Here is a 24638-nt window from a genome sequence, read left to right as displayed (position 1 = left end):
GAAATCCATCTGGCCGGGACTAGTCTACAAAACATGATTTTCCCATCAAGCATAGATATTGAAAGTGTGAAAGAAAATCTTTTCAGATGTTGGAGTCTTGTAACCTGCAAGATGCTATTCACTCCCACAGCAAATCTACAACGAGGCAACTCAAGCCATTTTGGTCATTTTTCTGTTGACCTGCTGTAGTAATGTCAACCAGCTGAACTCTGAATGACCAAACCGTCTGCTGCAGGGATAACACTAAAAACCGCTGTTTTCATATGACAGCAGGCCGAGAATAGGTGAATCCATTACTGCTTAAGCCAATAATTATACCAGCAGAGTATGAAGAGAGGCTAGATAAGCTCATCTTGTCTTCTTTGGAGAAGCGAAGTTTGAGGAGGTCATGACTGAGATGTATAAGGATATTAAGAGCATGGATAATGTGTATAGCAAGCAGCTCCACTCCTTAATAGTATAGTCAATAGCAAGGGAGCATAATTTTAAATTGAAAGGCAGGAGGTTTAGCGAGGATTTGAGGAAACATTTTCAGACAGAGGAAGGTGGAATGCACTGTGAAGGGTAGTTGAGGTGTTAAACCTCACAAGTTGAATGAGCACTTGAAGTGTCATAATATTCAAGAAAATGGACCCGGTGCTGGAAAGTGGGACTTGCGCTGGGGGTAGTATATATTTGCTGGTATGGTCGTTATGGGCCAAAAAGCCTCTTCTGTACCGTATGATTCCACAATTATCCACACTAAGCAAATGCAAAATTGGCTGTGTTCAAAATCTGAAATGATAAAATCAAAATCGGTTTGATTAAAATCTCATGCAAATGCACGAGCTTCTGCGAGGATAGACTATTTACAAACTCCAATGCCCAGATCAAGGATCTGCATATGGGGTTGGCTGTTGCACACTACAAACTAACAGTGAGGAGTAGACAGTGCTCCATACGAGGATACAAATGTATGCTAATAAGAAAGCTCTTACATTCTATTAAAACGCCTTGACATCTGAATATAGGTTTTCTTATATAGTGCAATTTTCAGATGGAGTCAGAAGGCATAGAAATGTACAGCAAGGAAACAGACGCTTCAAGCATGCTCGCCCATTCTGACCTGATATCCAAAATAAATCTTGCCCTATTTGCCAGCATTTGGCCCATTTCCCTGAAAATCCTTCCTATTCGTGTAACCATCCGGATGCCTTTTAAATGTTGTATATGTACCCGTCACCTCCATTTCCTCGAGCAGCTCATTCTAAAAATACAACACCCTCTCTCTGAAAAATTCACTCCTGAGGTCCCTTTTAATTCATTCCTTTTCACCTTAGACCACAACTGTCTGATTTTGGAGTCTTCCTCTCTGGGATGTCACCATCCAGCACTGAGCTCGAAAGAGCATTGTGGATCAAAACACTTGAAGAAGCTATTTGTTGACTAGCAGATGGTGCAGAGACTACAAATCACGGGGAGTGTCCTGACGGAAGTGAAATCTGTAGATTCAGATCTGAAATGGATCGAAATACAAGAATCGCGCAGTGAAACATAGCCAGGAATGGTGGAGAAGGGTGCATGAGCCTATTCAATAATTTTGTGAAATGAATTGTTCAGTCAGCTAGTGTCGACTTTGAAAGGTCTCTCTAAAGTTTTGAGGTTTAGCACTATTATCCATCTACTGCATACAGCATGGAGCGCTCAAAGATGATTTTCCTAATGTTAGTGATATTTACAGATCGAGCTGCTGTCATTGCTCAGTCTAGCTGAGTTTGAGGATTTTTAAAGGTGCCGTTGAAATATACTTGGGATTTCTTAAAATTCACTTGTGCAGTGTGGGTGTTGGTGGCTAGGCCAGCATTTGTTGCCCATCTTTACTTGCCCTGGAGAAGGTACTTGAACCACTCCAGTTTGTGTTGTAGGTTGGAAATGCGGTTAGGGTTGAATTTCAGGATTTTGACTCAAAAATCAATGAACAGCAATATATTTCCACGTCAGAATGGTGAGCGACTCGGAGTTGAACATGCATGGAGTGGTGTTCCCATGTACCTTCTGCTCGTATCCTTCTAGATGAAAATGATCTATGCTTGGAAGACGCTGTCAGAGGATCTTTGGTGAATTTCTGCAGTCCTTTTTGCAGAGAGCACAAAGAGCTGCTACTGAGTAAAGGGAGTTGATGCTTGTGCATATGGTGCCAGTCAAGTTGCTTGCTTGATTCTGGATGGTTCAATGCTTCTTGAGTGTTGTTGGAGATGGGAACACCCTGGCAAGTGGAAATTATTGGATCACACTCCTCAGTTGTTCCTTGTGATAGTCAATGGTGACGGTGGAATTGATCAATGCAACTTGTAAATGGTCCATTTGTGCATCTTTTGTGAAGCAAATGAACTTTTAATGTGGTGGATGGCATGTCAATCACTTGCAATGGTTCATATTATTTCTCTTCCTTGGATACAGGTTTGGATGAGAAATGTCTTCCAGATAATTGTGCTAAAGATTTCACCGCAGCACTCAGTACAAACCAGTCTCTGGTTGTTCTGTCCCTTGAATCAACCTTCTTCACAGAGCATCCTGTCCCTGCATCCCGCCAGCTCATACTAAACTGCAGGAGTCTGGTACATGTTAGGTGAGTGCATGTGTTAATTTTTAATGTGTCATCGTTTATTTGGTGGTGTTGGCAACATCGTTGAAACATTGAATTACACGGAAGTTGAGTCAATCTGCTTATTTAATGTTTTCCAGGCTCTGGGGAAATAAGTTCTGCAGAAGGGGACAGAAAGACATGAAGTCAGTGGTGGAATCCAGACTTGGATTAACGCAGGGGATCGATATGCTCATTTCATTAAAAAAAATTAATTGTATAGATATTACAGCCAAATTTCATTCCTGCATGTTCATGCTCCACCTTTGTATCCAATCAGGGGCATCTCATCGCCATTTGAGTGAGCCTTATATTCCATTCTTACATCGGACGCGCAATATCAAGGTCATGTGACTGTTTCATTCCAGAAACAGCGTCAGGAGGAACACGTGAACAAGAAACGTGAATAAGCCATTCGGCCATTCAAGCTTGCTGAGCCATTCCATAAGGCCATGGCTGGCCTGATTTTGACCTCAGCTCTACATTCCTGCATATCCCCTAATAATCTTTCATTCATTGAGAACGTCAGGACTTTTCTTTTTCTCATTCTTGCTTTGAAACTGTGAGTCGAAGTTGAGAATTGAACCTTGAACTTTGAACAGCAGCTTTTCCCAAAAACAAGGTGAACCAAAGAATGTTTGTTGCTGTGAACTGGTCTGGAAAGACAATGCGTTAATTGCAGCCAAAAGGACACTGTAGAAAATTTGACATTGTGATGTTGTTATACTGAGGAACTGGAAGCTGATTGGATATTGTATTTGTCAATCACAAGAGGAACCCAGTGCTGGGAAGCCAATCACTATGAAGACAACTGTAAAGAGTGAATAGATTCGAACTGCAGGAGGCAATTGCTCTTTTGGAAACTTCTGGACTAGATTCTCTCTAGTTATACGCCAATTATCAACTTGTTGGAAATTCTAAGAATAAAATTGGTCAGAATCAGTGTGTAAGAAATATGAAAATGTCTCCAGAGATCACAGGTATCTGTAAGAATGATAGGGTTGCAATGGTAGGGGATTTTAACATTGTCAAGATAGACTAGGGCTGCCATAGTGTTAAGAGCTGGGGTGAAGGAAAATTTGTTAAACGTGTACAAGAAAACGTTCGTATTCAGTATGTAAATGACTCTGTGAGAGAAGAAACAAAACTTATCGTTGTTTTGGGGTACGGCAGGTGACTGAGTCAACAGTGGGGGAAACCACTTTTGGGTCACTGATCATTATTCTATTCATTATAAAATAGTTATGGAAAAGGTCTAAAAGATCTAAAAGTTAAAATTCTAAATTGACAAAAGGCCAAGTTTCATGGTATTAGACAAGTACTTTCAAAAGTTTATAGGGACAAGTTATTTTTTGGTAAAAGAGTGATTGGCAAGTGGGAAGTCTTCAAAATTTAGATAATGAGAGTCCGGAGACAGTATATTCTAATTAGCGTAAAGAGCAAGGCTGGTAATTGAATGGGATTTCTGGATGACTGGTGAATCTGAGGCTCTGTTGAAGAAAAAGAAGAAAGCATATGTCAGGTATAGAGAGCAGGGATCTAGAGAACCCCTGGAAGAGTGTAAGGGCAAATAGTGTTAAGGAGAACGCACACCAAATGCGCTAAGGACAAAAGAGCAACTGGGGAGAGAATAGGGCCCCTTTAAGCAAAACAAGGTCGTCTTTGTGTGGAACCGCAGCAAATGAGTGAGATGTTACAGTAGTATTTCGTGTCATTATGGACACAGAAGGAAAAGGATAACTTGGAGAAATTAAACAGTAACATCTTGAAACAGAGGAGGAGAAGCTAGATGTCTTAAAACGCATAAAGTTAGATATCTCCCGAGGATGTGATCAGATGTATCTCAGAATATTGTGGGAAACTAAGAAAGTGATTGCTGGTCTTATTGCTGAAATTGATAGCCATGAGTGAAATGCTGGAAGACTGAAGGTTGGCTAATGTGGTGCCAGTATTTAAGAAAGTTGATAAGGAAATATCAGCGAAATATAAACTGGTGAGCCTGACATCAGTAGTGTTGAAAGTGAGGACTACAGATGTTGGAGAGTCAGAGTTGAAAAGTGTGGTGCTGCAAAAGCAGAGCATATCAGGCAGCATTCGAGGAGCAGGAGAATCTACATTTTGAGCATAGGCCCAACATCTGTGGGACACCCGAACCAAACAAACCTACTATTCTGCGGCAGACCACGTTAAATTTCTCTCTCACTCCCCAAGGGCATGCCAGTCCTGGCCTTCTCCACCGGCAATTTAAAGCCACTGACAACTGGAGGAAGAATATCCCATCTTCCGTTTTGGGACTGTTGAAACACATGGAATCAACACCGAGTTTACCAGTTTCGAAATCTGCCCTATCCCCACCTCATCCCAAATGTAATCTTCCAACTGGCCACAGCCCTCTTGACCTGTTCTGTCGGTCCACATCTCTTCCCACCTATTCGCTCCACCTTCCCTGCCGATCTATCACTATTACCTCCACCTGAATCCACCTATCGCCTTCCCAGCTACCTACCTCCTTCGCCACACCACACCCCTCTATTTATCTTACAGTCTCCTTCCCTCCCCAACTTCCTAATGAAGGGCTTATGCCTGAAACGTTGATTCTCCTGCAACTCGGATGCTGCCTGACTCGCTGTGTTTTTCCAGCGTCGCAGTTGTCAACGCTGACATCAGTAGTGGGTAAGTTGGTGGAAGCGTTTCTGAGGGACAAGACCTCCACGTATTTGAAAAGGCAAGGACGTATTGAAGGGAGAAATGTGCTGCTGGAAAAGCGCAGCAGGTCAGGCAGCATTAGAGGAAAAGGAGAATCGACGTTTCGGGTATAAGCTCTTCTTCAGGAATGAGGAAGGCGTGCCAAGCAGGCTAAGATAAAACGTAGGGAGGTGGGACTTGGCGGATGGGCGTTGGGAATGCGATAGGTGGAAGGAGGTTAATGTGAGGTTGACAGACCGGAGAGGGGGTGGGAGTGGAGAGGTCGAGAAGAAGATTGCAGGTCAAGAATGCGGTGCTGAGTCCGAGGGTTGGGACTGAGATGAGTTGGGGGGAGGGGAAATAAGGAAGCTGAAGAAATCTGCCTTCATCCCTTGTGGTTGGAGAGTTCCTAGGGGGAAGATGAGGCGCTCTTCCTTCAGATGTCGTGTTGCCATGGTCTGGCTATGGAGGAGGGCAAGGACTTGCATGTCCTTGTCGGAGTAGGAGGGGAAGTTAAAGTGTTCTGCCACGGGGCGGTTGGGTTGGTTGGTGCGGGTGTCCCAGAGGTGTTCTCTGAAACATTCCATAAGTAGGCGGCCTGTCACCCAAATTTGGAGTTAGGATATCATGTTGAGGCTGGACAGGAAATTGCATCGGCCAAATTTGGAATACTGCATTCTATTCTGGTCTCCTTTCTATAGGAAGGATGCTGTTAAACTCGGAAGCGTGCACAAAACATCTAGAAGGATGCTAATGGGTAGAAGGTTTGAGCTATAGGGGAATGATGAGTCGGCTGGGGTTATTTTCACTTCAATGTCAGAGACTGAGGGGTGACCTTGTGAAGTTTATGAAATCATGGGAAGGGTGGGTACCCAATGTATATTTTCCCCAGGGAAGGGGACTCCACAGGATGACGGCATCTCTGGCTAGACTAACATTTATTGTGTATCCCTAATTTGCCCAGAGGACAGTTAAGAATAAACCACATTATTGTGGATTTGCAGGCCAGATCAGGTTAGGATGGCAGTTTCCTTCCTCAAAGGAAATTAGTGAAACAGATGGATTGCTCTGACAACTGATAACATATTCGGGTCATCATTAGACTCTTAATCAAAATTTACATTGAAATCAAATTCCACCATCTGTTGTGGTGGAATTCAAACCCAGGTTCAAAGAACATTTCCTGGTCTTTGAATTAACAGTCCAGCAATAATACCACAAATACTATCGCATCCCCTGCTGACTTGAGTCACTGTTGTTTAAAGATAGACCCTGTGGTTCCTTTGTCAGACGTTGATACAGAGAAAAAAACAAATAATGGCTGACTCAACAAAGTGCAAAAAAAAAACTCGGTGGAGTAGGTTGCCAAGCCAAAGTATTCGTTTCTCTTGCTGCACAGAGTGAAGGCAGTCAGTAACTTGAGTTATATAAGCTCGGGCCCAAAGAAAAGTCTCCCTTCGCCATTCATCTAATGGACATAGTTAAACCATCAGGTGGAACTTTGTGATTTTACCATTGCAAGATACAGCCCGGATGGGCTGAATGAGCCGCTTCTGCTCCAATATCTTACCTTCTTATCATATGTAGAAGGACACTATGAGAGAAATGATGTATCAGTCAGAATTCAAATACTTAATTTGTTGATGGTTTAACCCAACCACTGCACCTATATCTCGGGTATATGAGGCAACCTTTACAATTGCCGGGGAACCGATTATGTCGAGTCGATAGTGCACAAGGGTAACTATGTGCCAAATGCGAGCACAAAAGTCCAGAGAGTTATGCTCATAGCTCTGAAATTTAAGGACTGAATAATACCATTTAAAGGATGAACCACATTACATAGCTCCTATTCTGGCATTCCATTGTTCAGACATTCATTGCTGAATGGTTGCAATCTAACGCAGGATAATTCTTGAACACTGAAATGACTAGTTGAAGATAATGGCATTAGTTGAGGGTTTGCATCGTTTGGAAAATCTGTTGTAAAAGTGTGAATTCAGATGGAAAATTAAGAACTCATTTCTTTCCAAGTCCCATATCCTTGGGGTAATCACACTGAAATTCGGAAAACAAATCTCACAAAAATAACTTGCTGAATGTCGTAATGTCTTTGTTTAAAGTACGATTTAAACAAAACAAGTGACATTGCAAAGTTCATATCCCCATAGAGACCCCACAATATAAACTAATGGCTTTGGGAATGTATCACCTTAGACTTTAATTCAGCAAGATTGCTTGCTGAACGAAAGGACAGTTCACTGAGAAAATGTGTCTCACATTTTACAGTATCAGGAAGATTTATTACACAGTTCTTGCTTGTATTGGTATTCCTGGTAAGAAATTAGAATGACTAAAATTATGTAATTGTTCTTGATCTTTTGTCACTATGTTGCCGAGAGTGTTTTCTGCAGTGCTAACCATCCGTACATATCATGCCTGTTTCAGCTGTGTTTAGTAACATCTCTGAACAGGTTGACTGGAAAATACCTGCAAGCACCTGATCAGTGATATAATTTTGCAAGTTGTAGGTCATATCAAATTGTTCCATTGATCCCAACTATAAAGAACACTCTTGTAAACCGTATGCTTGTTGAATTATCAAGTTACTGAATTTTAATGTAATGAAGTTCCAACTGTATTTAAATTCTGTTGGCGGCAATGTTCCGACCTAATCATGAGAGTATCAGGCAGGCTGTTACAAGAGCAAGGTTTGGTTACTGTTTAGGGTGAACACTTAGCTCAAGTGACCCTGTCATGCTCGCCGTATCTGTTAGCATAGAATACTAAGAGGTAAGTTAATGGCTGTGATATCATGAAATGTGTTTCAATGGCTAATTATTCTTGGTAACTAAACTATCCACTACATGGATCTGCCAACATGTTATACAGAATCGATTGATTACAAAGAGAAATCTTCTGCTGTTTGGCAATACATGTGTGAAGAGCACAGCATGCACTAATTGAAAAGTAACATATATCGGCTGTATATTAACTAGTAACAAGTTGGACAGTTCAGTTGAAATGCTGCAAACTTTTGTGATTCTTTTCATTCTTCTGAGTAAAGTTACGAGAATAATTTTACAGAATGATTGATCCACCTGCTCCAGAATGCTCCTGGGTATAAATTCCTAATTTAAGAAAGGATTAATAAAGGTCTATGGTTAGTTATTATACAATTGCATACCTGATTGATATTTTATCGGTCAGTTCTCACCATCATTCTGTGTGTTGGTAGACCTGCTGGTCCCATAACTGCCCTAGTTTATTCGAGCTGTATTGGTATAAATGATGTCATTTCTCATTGAGGACAATTGTGAACAAAGTTTCATAATATGGTGATCAAACAAAGCAAGTTAATAATAAATAATAATTGTACAAGCACTTTTAATTATTATGAAATGCATTTGTACACCTCATAGTAGTACTGTCATCCTGTTTGGAATAATTGTACCTCCTCAACAATATCAGTTTCAATTGAAAAATTTCGCATGCCATATATGTATAGATGAGATAATAAATTTTGCATATAAATGCTTTTATATGAATACAATGTAACCTGAATTTTTAACTTTAGTTTCATTGTTCTTGATTTATATGCTAATATATCACTAATTGACTTGTATTGTTGTATTGAACACTTTTTAAAAAATTCTACACTGCCAATCATTTTGCCAATCTGTCCATGTCAGACTCATATTCTCAAAAGACATTTTGTGAACATCTAATTTGACCAGAATGCCGTGCCCTATCATTCACTGTATTGACATTATTTTATGTTAGTTGTTGATCTTAATTGATCAATTTTATTTATTGTTCTGGTGGTTTGTTGGATTGTTCGCTGTGTTAACTGCAAGTCACAATTTATATTTGTGTAAACATTGTTTTAGTCTTTTTAAGCCTTGTTCCAAATATTGGATGTCATTGGTCCATTGCACATTCCTCTGGAATGCGTTTTAATCCTTTTCACAGATCTGAGTAAACCACCTCTTCTCTTTGCTGTTCTTACTGTTAGTTTGCTATCCAATCTTGAATCCAAATCTCTGACCTTGCTCATTTGCCTGCTACCTGGTGCCTTATCAACGACCTTTAGAAGGTAAATGAATTTCAGTGGTTGTACATATTGTTTATCAATTGCGATTTATTTACTTCGCCCAAGTAATTTGATCAAGAGTAATTCTTCCTTTTGGAATATGTGCCCAGCCTACTCTAGGGTATGTTAAGTGTTTCATTATATTATGTGATCTCAAAGCATTTCAGCGTCTACTTTTAATATGAATTCCATTTTCTTTCCTATCTATTGGGATTAATCTCATAGACGTTATTGAAGCTTCTGATGTCTTCTCTTTTAACTACATGAATAGAATCATCTGTCACTGTTGTCTATTGTGATGATATATATTTATAAACAGATAAAATATATTGTCTTCATTGTTTAGGATTTTGTGGTAGTAGGTAATCTGATTCAAATATTCTCTGATCCCTTCAGCGCAAGCATCTCTCATCGAATGAGCTTTTGTATCAAGACACAGCGCAAGCAGGACAGCTGGGTGCTAATCTATTTTGCATAATATAAAATTCTAACAGTAATCTTGGACTGACACATCCCCAAGAAATTTTCCACCAAGTCAGAGAAAGGCACAGACAGAAAGGCAGGGTCCTTCTGCACAAAGAATTGAAAAGTAGCAGGCCGGTCCAATGATTGACAGTGTTTCAAACTATGAAGCGTGTCTCCCTGACTGGTCAGAACAATGGAGAGTGCCGGAAAAGCAGCCAAAGATATAAACTTAGGGGTCACCTTTGTGACCATTTCCTCTTGGATCTTCTGAATAGACTAGCTTGGCCAAAGTCAGATATCCACTGACCATTTGGAGAGAGAGAGACAGAGAGAGAGAAAGAGAGAGAGAGAGAGCGAAAGCACCTTTGCAGTAAAACAGGGTCTGTGAAAAGGAGAGCAGTTATGTAAATATACAAGAAACTCTGGAATTATTGGAAGATTGAGGGGCTGAATAGAATTGGAGGTGGTATTGTTGTGTAGTCATAGTTATTGCACCTTGTTTCCTAATAAAGTTGAGACTGTTTTGCATTAGAACTGGCTTGTGTTCATAGTGTTTTGATCTAACATTCTAGTTAGAGTTGTTAAACTTTTATTATGAATGAACTCGATAACACTTGCCGTCCCTGGATGACCTTCGATAAGAAGTGATCGTTGGTTCATCTGAAGTCAAACCCACCGGCCTGATATCCTCAGAATTTAGCCTGAGCCATGATTTAATACCCTACATGAAAGCCAGGATTTAATCTAGTAACTGATGACACCGGCAGCCGAATGGAAATTGGCTCATCAGCCAGGTGCTCACATGTCAGTGTGAGCAAAGGATAGTGGGGTACAGAGAGACTCTGTGGAAGTCAGCCTGGGGAGGTGGGTACAGGTCTGTTGTCTTGGAGACCTACAGATAGTTTGGACTTTTGAAAGAATCACTTTTATTTAAACTCCCGCCTCTTCAGTCTGTCCCAGTGTGAGGGGACAAGAATTTATCTGTTTTCTGTTCCAATGAGAAGAAATTTTGTCTGATTTTAAACCCTCTTTATCCGTGTTCTGAGAGTGCTCAACGGGAACAAAATGGGGGGATTTGATTTTTTTGGCTACTTTTAGTCTGAATGAATAGAGGAAAGTTTATTCTATAATTTGATCCCTTGTTGTCCCTGCCCTGACGGACAGGGATAAGGGAAAGTCGTTTGTTTTTTTTATTTTCAGAATTGAAAGACCATTATTTTGAGTTCAAGAAAGATGAAAGACCTTTGAATTCTAAAGAGTCGAGGAAGCTACTTTTCTGTTTAACAGCAGTGAAGGCATTGTCAGCTGGGGAAACCCCTCCATACCCTGCTCAGAATGGTATTTAAAAAGTATGTGAAACAAATAATAAGTATTGTGTCAGAGGCCTAGGGTTAAACGTCATGCAATATTAGGCTACCAGAAGGGATTAAAGACCTATGCCCAGATAATGTTGGAAAGCGTCACTTTAATTTAGGAAATTTGTCTGGCATGGACAAGTTGGACCAAAGCCTGTATCTGTGCTGGATGAGTCTATGTCAAGATTAGAGTGGTGATAGAAAAACACATCAAGCGTGGCAGCACCCGAGGAGCAGGAAAATTAACATTTCGGGCAAAAAGCCCTTCATCAGGAATGATGCAGGGAGTGTTTGGTTTGGAGAGATAAATGGGAGATGGTGGGGCTGCGGAAAAAAGCAGGTTAGAGTAAAATAGGTGGATGGAAGTCATGATTTGGAGATGCAGGTATTGGACTGGGGTGTACAAAGTTAAAAATCACACAACACCAGGTTATAGTCCAACAGGTTTAATTTGATGCACACTAGCTTTCGGAGCGACGCTCCTTCATCAGGTGATAGTGGAGGGCTAGATCGTAACACAGCACTATCAACTGATGATGGAGTGTCGCTCCGTAAGCTCGTGTGCTTCCAATTAAACCTGTTGGACTGTAACCTGGTGTTGTGTGATTCTTAACCATGTGGATGGACGTGGGGTTAGGTTCCAGGAGCAGCGTTGAGCAGATAGGTAGGATGATGATTGGCAGGTAGGACAGGTCATGAGGATAGTGCTGAGCTGGCTGCTTTGAAACTGGGGTATATTTGCGGGAGGGGAAATGAGGGAAACTGGTGACGTCCACATTTATACCCTGTGGTTGAAGTATTCCGAGGTGCAAATGAGGCATTATTCCTCGAGGTGTCAGTTGGCGAGGGAATTGTGGTAGAGGAGACCCAGGACCTGCATATCCTCGGCAGAGGTGGAGGGGGATTTGAAATGTTCTGTCACAGGGCGGGGGGTTTGACTGGTGCGGGTGTCCCGGAGATGTTCCCTAAAGCGCTCCACGAGGAGGCGTGCAGTCTCCCCAATGTAATCACACCGCATTGGGAGCAACTGATACAATAAATAATATTGGTGAATATGCATGTGAAAATTTGATGGCTGTGTTGGGCTCCTTTGAGGCTTTGGATGGAGGTGAGGGGGGACGTCTGGACGCAGGCAATTCCTGCTGTGACAGGGGAAGCTGCTACGACGGGAGGGTGGGTTGTTGGGTGGCATGAACCTGACCAGATAGTCACGGAAGGAACGGTCTTTGCAGAAAGTGGATAGGGCTGGGAAGGGAAATACATCACTGATGGTGGTGTCCGTTTGTAGTAGGCAGATGATGTGGTTTATGCAGAGGTTTGGTAAGGTGAAATGAGAGAGCCGGGTAGGTTCTGTCCTTGTTGTGTTTGGAGGAGTGGGGTTTGCGGGCGGAGGTGCGGGACGTGGGTGAGGTGCATTGGAGGGCATCTTCAACCAAGTCGGAAGAGAAAATACAGTCTTCAAGGACAGAGGCTGTCTCGTGTGTTCCGTGGTCAAACTGGTCCTCCTGGGAACAGATACAGAGGAGACGGCGGAACTGAGAATACAGGATATCATTTTTGCAGAAGTTCGGATGGAAAAAGGTGTAATTCAAGTAGTTGTGGGAGTTGGTGGGTTTGTAAAAAAATTTAATTATTAAGTCGGTCGTCATTGATGGAGATGAAGTGATCCAGGAAGGCGGGGGACGTGTTAGAGATGGTCCAGGTGAATTTTTAAGGGCCGGGCGGAATGTATTGGTGAAGTTGATGAACTGCTCAACTGTCTCGCTGGAGCACGATGTGGCGTAGATGCAGTCATCAATGTAGCAGAGGAAGTGTTTGGGAGTGGTGCCGGTGTAACTACAGAAGATGGACTGTTCTACGTAGCCAACACAGAGACAGGCATAGCTGGGGCCCACACAGCTGCCCAAGGCTACCCCTTTGGTCGAGAGGAAATAGGAGGATTCGACGGAGAAATTGTTAAGGGTGAGGACCAGTTCAGCCAAACGAATGAGAGCGTCAGTGATAGGGCACTGGTGGGGACGTTGGGAGAGGAAAAACGAATGGCTTGGAGGCTATGGTCAGGGCGAATGGAGGTATTGAGGGATTGGATATCCATAGTGAAGATGAGGCGTTAGGTGTTGAGGAAATGGAAGTCTTGTAGGAGGTGGGAGGCGTGGATGGTGTCTCGAACATTTGTGAGGTCTTCCGAGTGTAGGAGAGGTAGGACAGTATCGAGGTAGGTTGAGATGTGTTCGGTGCGTCATGAACAGGCTGAGACAAGGGTCGCCCAGGGTTTTCAGGCTTGTTGATCTTGGGAAGGATGTAGAATCGGGCAGTGCAGGGTTCCCAAACGATGACTTTGGAAGCTGTGGCTGGGAGATCTCCTGAGCGGATGAGGTTGTGTATGGTCTGGGAGATGATGGTTTGGTGATGGGTGGGGTGGGGTCATTGTAGAGGGGACAGGAGGCGGAGGTGCCTTCAAGTTGGCGCTTGACTTCAATGATGTAGAGGTCAGTGCGCCAAAATGCCACTGAACCACTTTTTTCAGTGGCTCCTCCTCACAATGCGCAGCCCTCTACTCCCTCTGCTCCAATCCCAAACCCACCACCATGACTCTATGTAGCTTGAAAGTGAGCTGACTGTTTTGATATTTTATCCAAGTCATGTCGCATACTCTCAGAATCTATAGCATGATTCCCAAAGTGGCCATTATGGACCCAGATAAAATCTTGCATTTCTTCCTTCCTGTGAATCACTGTGTGCGAAAGCTAACTTTCACTCTTCAAAATGGGATGTCATTCACATGGACTTGGGATGCACCACTCAGCGGAATGGAATGGGGGTGGATACAATAAGCCTGTGATGGTACAAAACATTGAGATTGGTTTGCTTTCTTGAGCTTTGCATCAGGTTGTGAATTGTCATTGTTAGTCTCAAATGAAGGTTGTGGAAGGACGGAAGTGAGGAGGAAGTTTGAAGAGCAAGATTGGGAGAGTGTGGCAGATCCCTAACAAATTAGAAATATCTGATCAATGCTTGATAGTGCACTTTCTCTTTTCTTTTGCAGTTAATTTATTGGCAATTCTGACACTGTGTCGGGGTAAGTGTGGCCTTTCCACTTGCACTACTCGCTACCTGGTGGCCATGGCAGTCGCGGATCTAATGTTCATTATCACTGAGGTCATACTGAGACAGATCTATTACTATTACTTCCCAGTGGGCATCTTGGACATCACCTATGCTTGTAATATTATCAATCTCCTGTTTTGTGTTGCTACAGACTGCTCTGTTTGGTTCACTGTCACTTTCACCTTTGATCGATTTGTGGCCATTTGTTGCCAGAAGATTAATACGCAATATTGCACTGAGAAAACTGCGAATATAGTTTTAGCAACAACGTCTACTCTGTTCTGCTTAAAAAACATTCCCTTCTACTTTACATTTGAACCTGGAAAGATAGTCAACAATGTGCCGTGGTTCTGTTACAGAAAGGCAAGCTATTTTACCGATCCAGGTTGGGTGGGATTTGATTGGTTTGATTTGATATTTACCCCATTACTCCCTTTTCTTTCTGTCATTTTGCTGAATGCTCTGACAGTCCGATATATTTTGGTGGTTAGTCAATTCAGATTGGGACTGAGCAGGCAGAACAAGAGGAAAAATATCAACGACCCGGAGATGGAGAGTAGAAGGAAATCTGTGATTTTATTGTTCACAATTTCAGGAAGTTTCATAGTTCTGTGGTTGCTGTATGTTATAAATTTCTTCTATGCCCTCACAGGCAATATTTACAATGATACTTTTTATAAGGTTCGAAGAGCTGGCTGGATGCTGCGGACCTTAAATTGCTGCACAAACACATTCATTTATGTGGCAACACAGAAGAAATTCAGAAATGAGATGAAGAGAGCAATGAAATATCCATTTACGAGAGTTATTCACTTAATGAGTAATCAAAAGAAGTGAGAGCAACTCAGAGACAAGTTCTTGTTGTCCCTATCCATGGACTTCACATTTAACTCAAACCTACTCAGCAGGAATTATAACTCTAGAAATAACACTTATGGGAACAGTGCACCGACTATGTTTAGGTGGATCACATTAAGCAAATAATGGATGCACGAGAGGTCCAACTCTTACATGATAGCTTTGGCTCATCACCAGCAAATTAATTGGGACTTAATAAGTGCCCTGGAACTGATAGAAGTTGAAACATTATTCACGATGGGGATTATGCAGATGCTTGGAGTTGGAAACCCAAAAAGACAGTGGAGACGGGACACACTTTGATATTCAGAACACAGGAAGAAAGTCAAACCATCACATATACACTTCCACCTCCCCTGGATAAATTCTCATGTCCTTACACCACCTGCCTCTCCCTTTTCATCTAATGTTCCCTAAAACAGTTTCTGAACTGGCATCTTGATCATTCTTAAAAATTGATGCCTGGCATTCAAACAGCAATTCTCATCTGGATAACGTGAACTCTGTCTATAACCCTCGTCTGCTTTTACAGAGATTAATACCCAGTTTGAATGTCCCTAGTCAAGTTTGCACAATTGAAAAAGTAGCAAAATTGCTCCTCCCAAATCACATCCTTTGCAAATTACGTTTTGTTTTTGGACAAATGTACACTTTCCATGTTCAGCCCTCTAAACCTTACCACTGATTTGTACTTGGTTGAATAGAACTTACAGCATAAAAGACTACAGCACAATGCATGCCCTTTGAACCTTGATGTTGCACCCACGTTTTATCCTATTCAAGAGTCAGTTTAATGTCCTTAAGGTATCTGACTCTACCACCACTGCTAGTAGTGCGTTCAACGCACCCACTACTCTCTATGTAATAACCTACCTCTGACACTTTCACTAAACCTTCCTCCAATTACCTTAAAATGATGCCCACTCCTGATAGCTATTTCCGCCTTGGTAAAACATCACCAGTTATTCACTGTCCTTATGCTTCTACTCATCTTGTACACCTTTATCAATTCATTTCTCATCCTTCTTTGAGAAAAACCCCAGCTCCCTCAAACTTTCCTCATAAGACATTCCCTCCAGTCCAGGCAGCAGCCTAGAAAATGTCCTCTGCATCCTTTCTCACTTGTCCAATTTCTTTCTATAATGAGACGACCAGAACTGAATGTGATATTCAGAATGTGATCTAACGAGGAATTTATAGGGATACAGAATAACTTCTCGGTTCTTCAACTCAATCTTCCTGCTAATGAAAACCAACTCACCACAAGATGAGTCTGAAGTGAAATGATTCCTCTGTAATTCCCCGAATTAACAATTTCTACTTCATCTCAATTCCTCTCGACCTTCTCTTGCGATCTCCTGTTTTCTTATTATTCAGCTATTGCATTTGGCGATTGTGCTTTCATCACGTCCTCTTCCACATGTAAGTAGTTGCCCCTCAAAGACTTTAACAATAATTTAAAAGTTTCAATATGTACATAAGCAACATAAACATCTAACTCACTGACACTTCTCCTGTCTCTGAATTCTTCCCAAAACTCAGATTCCTTAACGACAATTATGCAGTGGCATATATTTCTGCCCTTTAAATATTTGGCAATCGATTACAGGAAATTACATAACTTTTGAATTTACTCAAAATGTGAATACCCAGAAACTGGCTCCAATCAACTCACTGGAAAACATGGCTGAACGTTCGGAAACTTTGTATCAGATATCAATTAGAGATTGTTTTCTGATCAACTCATTCATGTTTTTGAAACTGCCTTCTCACATGTTCACAACATCGTCCAGCGCTGACCTTGTGTTATTTCATCAGCGTAAGAGGCCACCATTAACATAGTTTACCTTGCTCTTCCAGTACAATTATATGAGCACATTCCTCTCTGCATGAACACGAAATCACCTTTTCTGGTGTTTATCACACTGTTAGCTCTTCGCTAATCGTCACTCAGTTTGCTGAGCTGTGCTTTATAGCACTTCCAAAATTCCAGCTTTCAAAATTCTGATCCTTGTTTTCACATCCTTTTTCATCCAATTCTTTAATCTCCTCTGACGAACGAAACCTCCAAGCCGTGTATACTCCGGTAATTTTGGCTTGAGAATTCACAAGTTTTTTTTTAGAAAGCAGCCACATGTTTAGTTTTCCAATCTCCAGAATATCCTTGTGACAAAGCCCCATCGATCAACCTTGCATTCCCCTTTAACGACTATTCGTTAACTTTAGTCAGCTTGACCAAGGTTTTACAGCATCTCTCCTTCCATGTGAACGAGAGAGAGAAAAAAACTCCTATCGCCATGCTGCTAACCTCAAAGAATCACTACAGTATGGAAACAGGGCATTCGGCACAAAAAAAGAGGATTCCGTCCAGACCCCTCCTCTATTAATCTACATTTCCCATTACTAGTTCAATTAACCTAACGCCTGAACATTTGGTCAAATTAGCATGGCCAATTCACCCTCATCTCCGGAGTGTGGAATTAAAAACTGGAACAGCCAAAGGAAACATCGGGAGAGTATGCAAGCTCCAGACAGACCCCAGAGACTGGAATCGAACCCTAGACCAACACATTGTTAACCACTTAGCTACCACACCACCACTTTGAGCCATATTTGCACGAGTCAAAGCCATGCTATTTTCAACGAAGGAAGCATACAGACAACAAGCCAAGCATGCAGATGAAATCAATAGTTTTGTAATGTGGGACACACGAGATATCAGAACTATGTTTTTCCTCAGTGATGTTTTAGATGAAAATTTAGACACAGAGTTTGATCTGAAAAACTGAGCCAATAGAACAAGCTTGTTTAATCGAGATTTTGAGACAGTGCAAGTTACACGGAAATCAAATTGCTGTCTGTCCTTCTTTCTCAAAAGAGGTGTTAGAGTCATGAGATTTACAGCACGGAAACAGACCCTTCGGTCTAACTCGTCAATGCCAAACAGACATCCCAACTCAATCTAGTACCACCTGCCAGCAAAACTGCGTTATCCCGCCAAACCCTTCCCATGCATATACCTATCCAGATGTCTTTTAAGTGTGCAATTTTACTCACTTCCACCACTTCCTCTGGCAGCTCATTCCATATACGTTCTACCCTCTTTGTGAAAAAAGTTGTCCCTTAGGTCACTTTTATATCTTGCCCTCTCATCCTAATCCTATGTCCTCTAGCTCTGGACTTCTACACTCCAGGGAAGAGACTGTGTCTATTTATCCTATCCATGCCCCTCATGATGTTATAAACCTCTATGAGGTAACCCCTCAGCTTCTGACGCTCCGGGACATCAGCCCCAGCCTGTTCAGGCTCTCCCTCTAGCTCAAAACCTCTAACCAGGGCAACATACTTGTAAATCTCTTCTGAATACTGTCAAGTTTCACAACATCTTTCCAATATTGCACGCAATATTCCAAGTGACCTAACCATAATCATGCACAGTCACAATATGACCTCCCAACCCCTGCACTCAAAACTCTGACCAGTAATGGAACTCATACCAAACACCTTCGTCACTATCCTATCTACTTGCAACTCCACTTTCAAGGAGCTATGAACCTTCACTCCAAGGTCTCTTTGTGCAGCAACACTCCCTAGGACCTTACCATTAAGTGCATAAGTCTTGTTAAGACTTGCTTTCGCAAAATGCAGCACCTTGCCTTTATCTCAATTAAAATCGAAATGCTGCCTATCAGCCCATTGACCCATCTAACCAAGATCCCCGTTGTAATCTGAGGTTACTGGACGCTCCCTCAGCAGCTGTAACTTTGTTGTCCATAACGAGGCTTCTACATTGCAGTAAAATCAGGTTTTGTGTTACAACACATTGCTGGAGCAGGTGGGTCTGGAATAATCTGGCTCAGACATGCCGACACTGCCATCGCATCGCAGGAGCCCTGCAGCTACACTGGATGTGGAGTATTTCAGCTCTGTAATCGTGCATTTACGTGCCCATTGACTGAGATTGAAGGCATCCAAGCTTTGAATGAGAGACTGTAGACTGAACTGGCACTGGTGAAACGTCAGTGTTATATTAACTGTATCTTTCAAATTAGTTAAATGCCAATGCAGTTGACAATCAAAAGGTACATTTCGAAATGTTCAAGATTATTATTAACCGAAAGAATTTATCTAAATTACACTTCCGTTGTAGAGACCTAATCAGTTGAATAAAAATACCATGAAAAATTCAGGGTGGGTGTTGTTCTGCAACTGTGGAGTGCTTGAATTTTTGCAATCCACAGAAACATCTGGAGGCGATGTCTGCGGCTCATGGATAATGAGTTTGACTCAGACTTCAAACAATGCCATGTACTCATGGAGGGAGACCTGCATTCACAGTTCCAGTTAGCATTGACGACCCGTTCCAGAGGCACTTCATATTCGTTTCATGGTCAGGAAGTTAGTGCGATTAATTTAGTTTGTGAGAAACAGGCAGTAGCAGTGTCAAGTATGAGCCCTGCAATTTTCAATGTTATTGGTGAATACGCCTTTTCAGAGAAACGAGAGAAACGTTGAACTTGAGGGAACTAACCCGCCACTAAATCTGAATAATTAAAAGGGAATGCTATGGTCGTGAGTGACATGATGGCTAAGGAGTTAATTATTGCATCCTTTGACCAAGAGCATGTGTCTCAAAGACAATCTTCCCCACCAGATGTCTCTCTTCAGGACACCACCCTTGTGATTAATTTGGAGTCGAATGGAAAAGAACTCGATGCAATGGTTTCCGCCAGCCTATATATGTAAATTTGAAATCAAGAACATTGATAAGCTGTAGGGTAAGAACAACTTGTGAGTAAAATGAAAAGAAGAACACCAAAGTGTCGTAATCTACTGGTTACTAATGAAATACAAACACACAGGTATAGGGTAAATCGAATTAAGTTTTTTATTTCCTGGTACAAAGGCTGGCGTAGGAAAATATTTCCAATTGAAGCATACAGAAGGATCATTGCTGTAGGACTCTGATCACGTGAACTTCCCTTCGGTAAGTGTCCTGCTGGGTGATATAACTAGTGATTTCACAAGAGCTTTAAAATGGCACTGTGTTGCAGTGCTGAAATGAGAAGAGATTTGGCGAGTTAAGCAGAAGGAAGAGTCAATAGTGGAATGTACATAGTGAAGCCAGTGTGTTGCTAAGGAGAGTAGAATCAAATCATTATAGCAATAAGATCATCAAAGCAAACCGGTCACCGGTGGCTGGCCAGCAAGAATGAATTAAAAAAGAATGCAGAGGCGAAGAAAGGTTCGAATACAGGGAAGTTGAAAAATCCAAAGATTAATATTGTGGTATAAGAAAGTTATGTGTATGTGGATAAAGACAAGCTGAATTGATAGACTTGCGACAAAGTGGTGAGATGTGAAAATGCATCAGATGCTGAGGTTGGGCAGGAATTTTACTCAAAAAATTACGTTTGGGTCTCTATCAGAATGTGTGAACTATCGCCTGTAGGATAAGTGAGACTTTGAGAAAATAAGAGATAATTCTTTCAGCAAAGACAGGCTGACATGATCAGGCAAATCTTAACGCATGTAACAACTTTTGAGGGATGAGCAATTTTGAGGGAACAAAATTCATGTTCCACAAAATTTCATGGGGTTCAAAACTTAGTGAAAAAATGTTGAAATTTGAGGGGGCGGTCCAAAGTTGGAAGACAATTTTTGTCAGGGGAATTATTGGAAGGGTGTACACTTGGGCAGCTGAAAATTTTGATTGCTGGTGAACATTTGTGAACAATCAAGACCTGAGTGATTTTGAGGGGCAGATGAAGAGGCAAAATATCAGGAATACGGAGGGAGCACATTTTTGTGTTGTTTACAGTTGTGGTAGACAGCTAACTTTGATGGTCCAAGTTTGGGGATTTACAAATATGGGAATCTCCGTTGTAGGATATGTAAACATTTGCGAGTGAAAGAAATTGAGAGGCAGAGTTGAGAAGGGTAGCGTTTGAGGGCTGTGAATTTCAGGATGTGCAGAGGGCAAAAAGACAAAGAAGAAAAGTAACAGACCGAGAGAGAGATAGGGAGAAAGAGACAAAGAGACAGAGACAGGGAAAATAATTAGGGAGGGAGGGGGCAGAGAGAGAGAGAGAGACAGAGACAGAGAGATATTAATTGCGTGAAAAGGCAAGTTATTTAATTTAGAAAAGCATCGGTTTTGGAGGGTGGAAGGACCTATTCCTGTGCTGTAACTCACCAAATCAGAAAAACAGACAAAGAGAGACCTGAATCAGGAAAGCTACATTCCCCAATGGGCTCAGCCACATTGAGTGACATCACGATGCAGACCATCAATGCATCTCAACCACTCCCAGGGTGCAGCGCGGCTTGCTGTCAGCGATGGAGGACCTTCACATCCACAGAGATTGTGGGAAGACTATTCGCCATTCTTTCAATGAATACTAAAACGATAATTAACATGAGAAATGAACAAAAATGTCAATCAAATCATATAACAAGTCTCCATGTTAAAAATAGACAAATCAGACTAATTCAAGTGTGCATGCAAATAGATTGAGAAAACATCAAAATTGACCTTGATGCTTAAAAGCTATGTTTTCTGACATCAGCATCAGCTCGCTAGTTGGTGGTTTAAATGGTGCATGCACAAATTTGGAGAGCCCGTTCGCGTGTGGGAAGGGAATTTGGAAACAGAGAATTATGATTTCCAGGCATTCAAAACCCATCTGCGAACATGATTTGTCTTTCTGATTCAATCACATCGAGCAAATCCAACAATAAAAATAAATATATTCTTCCAAGATTTTCCTCTGTTTTGCAAATTAAATGTAAGCAACTGGCACAAAGCTTTGCAATGCAAGTCATGTGCGGAAGTGTGTGCCTTTATGTTCGAAATTGAATAGAATCAGAAAGAGCATCAAACACAAAAAGTGCTTTCAACATTAAGTTTTTTGTAATGTGCATCATCTCAAGTTCAGAATTAAACACAGCAACTTCTGTGAATGCACATGAACGGAGCTTGGATGAATTCAAAGAAACAAGGTGTGGTTCTTTTACCTATTATTGCAGGCATGTTGCAGCTATCATTATCAATTGTATCGATATCAGGAAGAAGATTGCTGGTCAAAGTACCCTCGGTACCAGCAAATGATCATTTCTACAAGATTTCTTCCACTGTGTGACGATCAAATTGATCCTGAGGCAAAGCATGTGACCGTGAGGATGAAGATAATGATATTGTGTTCTTCCATTACTGCTCTATCAGTCATCTCTAAATTACAGAACAAATGTTGAAGTGTGGATATTCATATATTCATTCACAGTAAACAGTATACTCTCTTAAAGCATAAAGGTAAAGGTTTCTCGATTATTTGGAATTCAAAGGTCTCTCTTTTGAACTCAAAATAAAGTTCCTTTTACTCTTTGAAAATAAAAAGGACGTTCACTCACTTCCATGGCTGTCAAACGCTACTAGCGCAGGGGCAAAAAAGGGTTGAAATGCAGACTACTGTTTTCCCTAATTGTTTGAACTCAAACTAAATTTAAAGTAAAGTACCTTCAGATTTTTCCCCGTCAAACAGCCCAGGACAGGGACAGCAAGAGGTTAAAAAAAGAGGGAAATTCCTTTGACTCATTTGATCTGATAAAAGGTTCTCCTCCCACTGACCCATCAAACACTTCTTGGACAGGGACAGCAGGGGGTTAAAATGAAATCTCCATGCACTTCAACTTATACTTAAAGTTTCCAATACAACTCATTCTGTGTAACGTGACGTTTCGTTTTGCACGCCCTGTATTTGATATACAATGTAGCTCTCAGCATTTCTTTAAATAAATATTGTAATCCAATTATTACATTCTGTAAATTAATGTAGAAAAACTTTGCATGTATCACGGAATATGGTTTTACAGAATATGATGCAAGCTAAGTTGCATTAAATGTTCGTTAATCTTGTTATTTTATTTATAAGCACTGAATTATGTGCAAGCCCTATTTAATCCACTTATCAAAACTTATTTCTGGAAATTAAGTATTTGGATATGTTGCTATGAAAGGAACAATAACATGTCTATGGCGGGCAATAAGCTAAGAGATACCAGCATAGACAGAACAGATGTAAGCTCTGCAAACCTGCCACATACAGTCGGGAATCGCGGTGGAAAATTCCACAACTCACTGGAGGAGGCGGCTCCACAAACATGCCCATCCTCAATAATGGAAGAGCCCAGCAGATCAGTAAAAAAAGGCTGAAGCATTTACAGCAATCTTCAGCCAGAAATGCCGAGTGGATGACCCATCTTCACCTCCTCGAGAGGCGTCCACAGCATCACAGATCCCAGATTTCGGCCAATTCTCCAATTTTCTGTTGTTTCCCAATAGCACAATTGTGCTTTTCTTTCCGAAATTGTGAAAAACGTAGTTTAAGAAATGAAGGGAAGAAATAAAATAACACTGAAATACAGAACGATTGAGCTAACATCAGATTTATGGAAATGTAATTAAAATGTATTGGATTTGAAAACTGGTTACATCGAAAATAATCTGATGGATTACTGCTGACATTGTTGTGTCAAAGAAAATCACGTTGTCCAGATCTGTCACAAGGAATTGTCGGGAACACACTGGTTGTCCTCCCGATCTCTACAGCATTCTCCAGCCCCTAAAGCTCTCTATCTTTGTATCCTTCTCTGGCCCCTACACCCTCTCTATCTCTGTAACCTCCTCCAGCCCCGACCACCTCCGTACCTCTGCAATTTTCTCCAACCCTACACCCAACCCTTTCTCTGTAATCTCCTTCAGCCTCAACATATTTCTTTTCTGTAACCTCCTCCAGTTCCCTCCTTATCGCATGAACGGCTTCCAGACAATACTGTCTTCCTTATCTCTGTCACCTCCCCCAATCCCTACAGTCCTCCCAATCTCTGTAATCCCCTCAGGCCCCAGCACCCAGCTCCATCTATGAAAACACCCTCTGCCCCCGCAGCCCACCCTATCACACATGCACAGTAACACATGCAGACTTACACAGCCAAACATGCACGTGCCCACATATCCACAAGGAAACACACGTCCAAACAGACGTGGGCACACACTTGTGGACGCACAGTTGCACATAAACAGACGTTCAAATGCACAGATACATACATACATATATACAAATTCTCTCACACTCTCTCTCACACACACACAAATTTACACACTCACTCACATATATTAATTCACACGTGCTCACACATGTGAACAAATATGCACTGAACCAACCAGAGACACTGTCACTGCCATACAAACAGACACACACAGACAATATATTCACCCATTAATACAATCACAAGACACACACACACATACACACACACACACACACACACACACACACACACACACACACACACACACACACACACACACACACACACACACGTACCCAAACAATCGTATAAGCAGACACAATGCACATTAATACATTATCATTAGGATGGGATAACTGAT

At 41.6% G+C, this 24638-nt stretch overlaps 1 pseudogene; it reads left to right on the top strand.

The window, feature by feature from the left end:
• Window positions 1-19702, top strand: part of LOC140468664 (NACHT, LRR and PYD domains-containing protein 3-like) — a 540472-nt pseudogene extending 520770 nt beyond the window's left edge.
• The last annotated feature ends 4936 nt before the right edge of the window (window positions 19703-24638 follow it).

This window comes from Chiloscyllium punctatum, chromosome 47 (genome assembly GCF_047496795.1).
Source record: "Chiloscyllium punctatum isolate Juve2018m chromosome 47, sChiPun1.3, whole genome shotgun sequence".
NCBI classification, from domain to species: Eukaryota; Metazoa; Chordata; class Chondrichthyes; order Orectolobiformes; family Hemiscylliidae; genus Chiloscyllium; species Chiloscyllium punctatum.
The sequence above is the reverse complement of the archived record's forward strand: the minus strand, read 5'-3'. Positions and strand labels throughout refer to the sequence as shown.